The sequence below is a fragment of the Quercus robur genome, chromosome 5, assembly GCF_932294415.1.
Source record: "Quercus robur chromosome 5, dhQueRobu3.1, whole genome shotgun sequence".
Classification (NCBI taxonomy): domain Eukaryota; kingdom Viridiplantae; phylum Streptophyta; class Magnoliopsida; order Fagales; family Fagaceae; genus Quercus; species Quercus robur.
In genome coordinates this window covers 6,323,680-6,330,898 of record NC_065538.1, presented here as the reverse complement: position 1 = coordinate 6,330,898, position 7,219 = coordinate 6,323,680, and the positions used below count along the sequence as shown (strand labels likewise).

At 34.4% G+C, this 7,219-nt stretch overlaps 1 pseudogene; it reads left to right on the top strand.

Moving 5' to 3' along the window:
- Positions 1-445: 445 nt before the first annotated feature.
- LOC126724940 (40S ribosomal protein S3-2-like) lies at positions 446-5,306 on the top strand (annotated as a pseudogene).
- Positions 5,307-7,219: the final 1,913 nt, after the last annotated feature.

Sequence of the window (7,219 nt, the reverse complement as noted above, 5' to 3'; positions counted from 1 at the left end):
ATATATGATTGATAATTAAATAGACACAGACGCCATTCATTTCTTTAATTCTCCTGTGCATCGCACAAGCTAGTGACTAGTATGTATCCTACCAATTATTACCACCCACGTATCTGTGTCGGTTACCAAATATCAATATAATTCTTTTTAAAAATATACATGTAATTTTTCTATAATAAAATATTAATGATTTTACACTAAAAAGTAAAACACAAGGTTTTCCATTTCTAATTTTATATCATACAAATTTATTAGGCATTGTTTATTAGTCATGTATTCATATGTTTGCAAATCCAATTCTACCCTCACAACAATAGATAAATTCACATAATAAAAAATAGCAAAATAAGACACTTTTAATCACAACTGTTAAAAAAAGGCAACCCTCAGCCACTGACCGTCCGATCATGATTCCTCAGTACTACTAATACAACACAAAACCATAAAACTCTTCTCACTTTTATCTCTTTTCATTTTTAGGCTCTCTCTCAAAAAAACCAAAACGGCAAAACCCACAAAACACAAAGAATCGTTTTTTCGATCCATTTTCTCTCAACAACAACATGGCGACTCAAATGAGCAAAAAACGAAAGGTACGAAAAATTTTCTATCTTTTTTTTTCCTGCGTTTTCTCGGCTTCCAAACAGACTGTTATTTTGTTATTAATTGGTTTTTGATTGAATTGTTATTATAGTTTGTGGCTGATGGAGTGTTCTACGCGGAGCTGAATGAGGAATCAATGAGCTTAATGCAGGAAATGGTGGTGAATGAGGAGTCTGGTGTAATGTAATTGTTTGGCTTCAATGGGTGACTGTTCAATTTTTAGAAATGGAAGAATAATGAAAATGGTCTAGGGTTCTGTGGTTTTGTTTGATGAGAAAATGTGAAGAAAGCAAAGTAATCAACTTTTTGTGTGGTAATGAGAGTTATTTGGTTGATGTAACTAATACTATGTTTTACTCAATTAGGTGAACTATGAAATTTCAGCTCATTGACTTGTGTTCTTTGTTTCCAAGAAACATATGACAATTCTGTGTGCCCATAATCTGCATCTGGTTGTGAAGAAATTTGAAGGGAAAGATTGTACTTGTTGTAGCTTTGTACATGGGGTTGATTTCTATCTGGGTAGGAGTTTGGAAGTTAAGTTTTCTGATTGTGCTTCTAATTGATGGGCTTAGGTGAGAAGGGAAGAAGAATTAGGGAACTCACATCTCTTATTCAGAAGCGTTTCAAGTTTCCCGAGAACAGCGTTGACCTTTATGCTGAGAAAGTGAACAACAGAGGGCTCTGTGCCATTGCTCAGGCAGAGTCTCTGCGTTACAAGCTTCTAGGAGGGCTTGCTGTCCGGAGGTATATCTTCTACTTAGTAAAATTGAATTTTAGCATGTTCATTGAGTTGCCATATTGGTTCTTCTTTGTTTTTGAGATTTTTATAGAATATTTGTAATATAAGAATCATGATTTGCCAAACTCTGCTTTAGAAATGTCTCCCTTGTGGTTAGCATTGATTATACTGATATACTACTCCATTTCCCAAAAATGATGGGTTAAGAGGGTCCCTGAACCTGAAAAATGCTTACATTTAATATTTGGAGTTTTGTTAGTCTCTTTGAACTGTTCTTTAGTTCTTGGAGTTCGGGAACTGCTAAATTTTAAAGTCGCTGAACTTCAGGGTATCTATTGCCTCTTGGATCAGTGTAACTCTCTCTCTCTCTCTCTCTGTGGCACACATACACATACTTGCATCTGCCCTGACTATTATGTGTATGAAGTTTTGAAAAAAGTCAGAGTGGCTCAGAAGTATTTAATCCTGAACTTATAGTGAGAACCAGCTGGGAAGTCTTCTTTACAGCTACTTATCAAAAAAGAGTTCTTTACAGCTGTCTCTGGGATATATTGGGATTGGCCCAAAACAAAAGGATTGGGATAGGATGGTTTATGCATTCATGTACTGCTTGGTAAAATACACAAACATATTATTGCATTATTGATCATGCACAAACATACATATGTTGGTATATCATTATCCTACCTGTTTTCTATATTTATCCATTTCTAATTCTTAAAAATGTCTTGGGACCAAATCTATGTTGACGATTCTAATCATTTTTGTTCTTGTAGATCCATACAATATCCATTATTTAGCTATTTGGACCTACTCTTGTCTTTTTAATTTTGCTGCATGACTGTGTGGTCATGACATACTTTATTGGGATTGAAATGGATTTGTAAGAACCTTCCTGTTAGAAACCGTGGTTTGTCCAACATTATTTTGCAATGTATCTCATGTAGTCAGTATTGACTATACTTCTCCCTTCTCCGATAGTTATGGGTTTAGAGGACCATCAACAATGCTTACATTGAATTTTGGAGTTTGTAAGATCCTTGAATTGTTAGTTAGTGCTTGGAGTTTGCAAGCTCCAATATTTCATTTTTACTCCAGTCATTATCTGTGGAACGTAGTGCCTCAATTACTTCATGAACCAATATGAATCTCTCTCTCTCTCTCTCTCTCTTTCTCTCTCACTCTCACACACACACAAACTCTTACACCTTCATGCTCTCATGGTTTAGGTGTAAAACTTATTAAAAAGAAGTATTGAGAAGGTCGAGACTGCGCAGAAGTAATTTTAACCTTTGAATGGCAATTTAGCATGTTCATTGAGTTGCCATTTTGCTTTGTTTCTTAGATTTTATAGAATGTTTGTAATAGAATTATGATATGCTGAACAACGCTTCACAGAATCTCTGCCTTGTGGTTAGCATTGATTATACTGATATATTTCTCCCTTTCCCAAAAATAATGGGTTTAGGGGATCCTTCAACAATGCTTACATTTAATATTGGGAGTTTTGTTAGTCTCTTTGAACTGTTCTTTAGTTCTTGGAGTTCGGGAACTCCTAAATTGTATTCTCTGAACTTCAGGGTATCTACTGCCTCATGAACTAGTGTGATTCTCTCTCTCTCTCTCTCTCTCTCTCTCTCTCTCTCGCACATGCGCACGCACACACTCTGACATGTACACCTTCATTCTCTCATGGTTTAGGTGAAACTTGTAAAAAAATAAAATAAAGAGGTATTGAGAAAACTCAAGACTTCTCAGCAGTATCTAAGCTGTTGAATATCAATTTAGCATGTTCATTGAGTTGCCATTTTGCTTCTTTGTTTCTGAGATTTTATAGAATATTTCTTATAGAAGAATCATGATTTGCCAAAAAAGGCATCACCTAATGTCCCCCTTGTGGTTAGCATTGATTATACTGATATACTCCCTTTCCCAAAAATATTTGGTTAAGAGGACAACAATGCTTACATTTAAAATTTGGAGTTTTGTTAGTCTCTTTGAACTGTTCTTTAGTTCTTGGAGTTTGGTAACTCCTAAATTGTATTTTCTGTGAACTTCAGGGTATCTATTGCCTCCTGAATTAGTGTGATTCTCTCTCTCTCTCTCTCTCTCGCGCGCTCACACACACTGACATGTAAACATCATTCTCTCATGGTTTAGGTGAAAGTTGTAAAAAATACAATAAAAGTGGTATTTAAACCTTTGAATTTCAATTTAGCATGTTCATTGAGTTGCCATTTTGCTTTGTTTCTGAGATTTTATAGAAGAATCATGATTTGCTAAACAAGGCCTCACCTAATGTCTCTCTTGTGGTTAGCATTGATTATAGTGATATACTCCCTTTCCCAAAATTAATTGGTTCAGAGGAGCCCTCAACAGTGCTTACATTTAAAATTTGGAGTTTTGTTAGTCTTTTTGAACTGTTCTTTAGTTCTTGGAGTTCGGGAACTCCTAAATTTTAGTGTATCTGAATTCGAACCAATCAAAAAAAAAAAATGTGTATCTGAATTTGATTCCATCTATTTCTTCATGAATCAGTGTGACTCTCTCTCTGTGGCAGTTACACAGGTTTGCATGTGTCCTATTATATGTATAGAATTTGTAATGAAGTGTTGGAAAAGGTGAAAACAGCTCAGAAGTATTAAAACCTTAGACTTATTGTGAGAAAATCAGCTGGGAAGTCTTCTATACAGCTATCACTGGGACAAATCAGGATTGGCAAAAAAAAAAAAAAAAAAAAAAAATCTGCTTATGATGGTTTCTGCATTCATGTTTGGCAAAATGCATGCACACATTATTGAGCTATCCGCACATGCACAGTATATATAATTGTCCAATCAGTTTGTTATCGTCTTTATTTTTATCCATGTCCAGTGATAATTTTTAAAGATGTCTTAGGACTAATATTTGTTGTAGATTTATGCTGTATTTTTTTTTCCTTTCGGTTTTTATACTTCTATTGAATCGGCTTCAACCTCCTTGTTTTTAGGGCTTGCTATGGTGTTCTTAGATTTGTTATGGAGAGTGGAGCAAAAGGATGCGAGGTATGTAAAGGAAGCTTTTGGCCTCCATTGACTGTTAAATGAGCTTTTTTTTTTTGCTCTGTTTTCTTTACATAAGAGTGTCCTTTTTGTCACTATATCCAGGTTATAATTTGTGGTAAGTTCAGGGCTCAGCGTGCCAAAGCTATTATGAAGTTCAAGGATGGTTACATGATATCCTCTGGCCAGCCTGTCAATGAATATATTGACTCTGCTGTGAGGCATGTGCTTCTTAGACAGGTTAGCTTAGTTACTCCTTGAAAAACTCATTTCAGAATTGGATAAATGCAATTAGCATATCAACAACCTGCCTTGGTATGAAAAGTTATCTTTTTATTAATGTTTTTGCATTTAAAATTTGTTGCAGGGTGTTCTTGGTATCAAGATGAAGATAATGCTCGATTGGGATCCTAAGGGCAAGGTAGGCCCCATAACACCCTTGCCTGATCTGGTTACCATACACTCACCCAAGGAGGAAAGAGGAATACAACTTTACACCTGCATTGGCAGCAACTAACATAGAGATTGCAGCAGTTTAAACTAGGTCTCCTCTTGTCCAGGTTGCTTTCACTTTGTAGTGTCTAGGACAACAGAAACTTAAAGATGCCTGTTAAATTTTTTGCAAGGAATAGGATTTAAGTTATGGTTCCATCTAGTTCTTCTACGTGGAGTTGGTGACTTGTGAAGGATCGTGTTTTTGTAGACTGTGTTGCCTTTGTTTAACGTATCTTAGTTGCTATTTGTTGTCCTATCATGTATTATCCTTGAAAAGTTTACTTTTTTTTAATAATCCCGTTATAGACAGAAGCCATCATTTGAATTCCCAGTGTAGCTTGCTATTCTAGGGTCATAGATGGCCTGATCCCGATCGAGTTCATTTTGTTATTATGAAAATAGGAAGAAAGGCTTTGATTCTCACTTGAGCCATTTGGTCAAGCTCCAAGAATGTGTAAGCTACTAAGCTGAGTCCGGTGTGATGCATGAAGAGTGGACTATGGTCCTGTTTCGTAAAGTGGTAACAGTTTTCTGTAGACTGTACTTAACATTCGAAATAAACATGCCCTGGAAAAATTCATTGGTGAATAATAAAAATGGAATTAGTTATAGTCATAGATATATGAGAATTTAAACTCAGAAGATTGTTTTTTATTATTAAAAAAAAAAAAAGGATAAGAAAGATTCACCGGCCAGTTGAATCTAACTAATCGTTTGGGGGACAAAGGGCAAAGGTATACTCAATGGGACGTAGGAGTAGCCTAGTCGAGTAGGACCTATGATGCTAGTCATTTGATTGCTGAGGCCTTATTTTTGTCGTGCAATAGATGCCGGATGTATTGGTGACAATCCACCAGTTTGGCTGGTAGCAACTTTTTCTTTTTGGGTCATACTTGTGATTTGTGAAACGACTGAACGACCCTGTCAAATTTAAGTGAATTAGCATTTTCTGGGTTGTCAAACAAAGGCACAGAGAATTGGAGTTCATTCTTTTAGACCAGTTTTGTGGAACTGGAATGATGTGCTTGGTTGAGGTGTAAAGGGAGGAGATGAAAAAGGAATAGGAAACTATGATTTTCTATCATTTATTCAGGGAGAAAATGGAGAGAATAAAATAGGATTTTCATCCAGACTATCATTTTTGTTCATTTCAAATTGGGGAGAAAATGACTGTTCCTTTCAAATTGGGGAGAAAATGACTTGGAGCAATGAAATTAAAAAATTCTTCTCATTACCCCCATTGTTTCAAACTACACTAAGTGCAGGGATGAAAAGAAGAATAAAAATGATAGGAAACTATGATTTTCTATCATTTATTATGGGAGAAAATGGAGAGTAGGAAATAGGGTGGGTAGAATTTTTCACCCAGTTATTTTTGTTCCTTTCAAATCGGGGAGAAAATGACTTGAGCAACAAAACTAAAAAATTATTCTCATTACCCCATTGTTTCAAACTACAATAAGTTCATAATAATAATAATAATAACAATAATAATATAATTTCTATCTTATCTTTCCACCATTTACCAAATATTTATGATGGAAAATTAAAATCTCTTTTAATCATTTTATCATTTTTTATCCTTACAAATTTTATTATCATCCCATACAAAAAGAGCTGAAGTGATGTTAATTTGAGATGTAACACTATCATATTGATTTGCAATTCAAGAAAAATACAATAAGACATATATATATTCATACATACATACATGTCTTCCTAGATTAGTTTTAGAAAGAAAAAAAAAACATTAAATCTAACAAGAACTAGAATACATTTACAAGAAATAATATTCATAGAAATTAAATATAACAAAGCCACTATAAGCAACCATAAAATAAATAGCAATTAAATTCAACCAAATTAGACTATTTTGGTCAACCATAAATTCAAAATCAATTTCATATCTCTCAACTAAATAGAAATTGAACAATTTTTATTTTTTATAGAAAGTTTCAACCTATGACATCTGCTCTTGATGATAGCTTTTTATCATCAGACCAAAACACTAACTAATATTTGGTGTAGGCGGGGATTGAAACTCAGATTTTTTATACAACCATCAAAGACTTTATCAGTTAAGCTAACTAGAACCCACAAATAGAAATTGAATTAGAGAAGAAGATCATAAATCATAAGATAAATAATTAGGAATCGAACTAAAAGATCAATAAGAAAGAAGTACATTAGGCAAAGTAACAAGTACATCAGCATCTAGAGCAGCTGAAAACGGAGGAATTACTTCTATCCATCTAATACTATCCTCGTTGCCTACCTAGCATAAGAAGCTAATAGCTTGGCTACCCTATTAACAAACTTAACAAGGGACTATACTAAA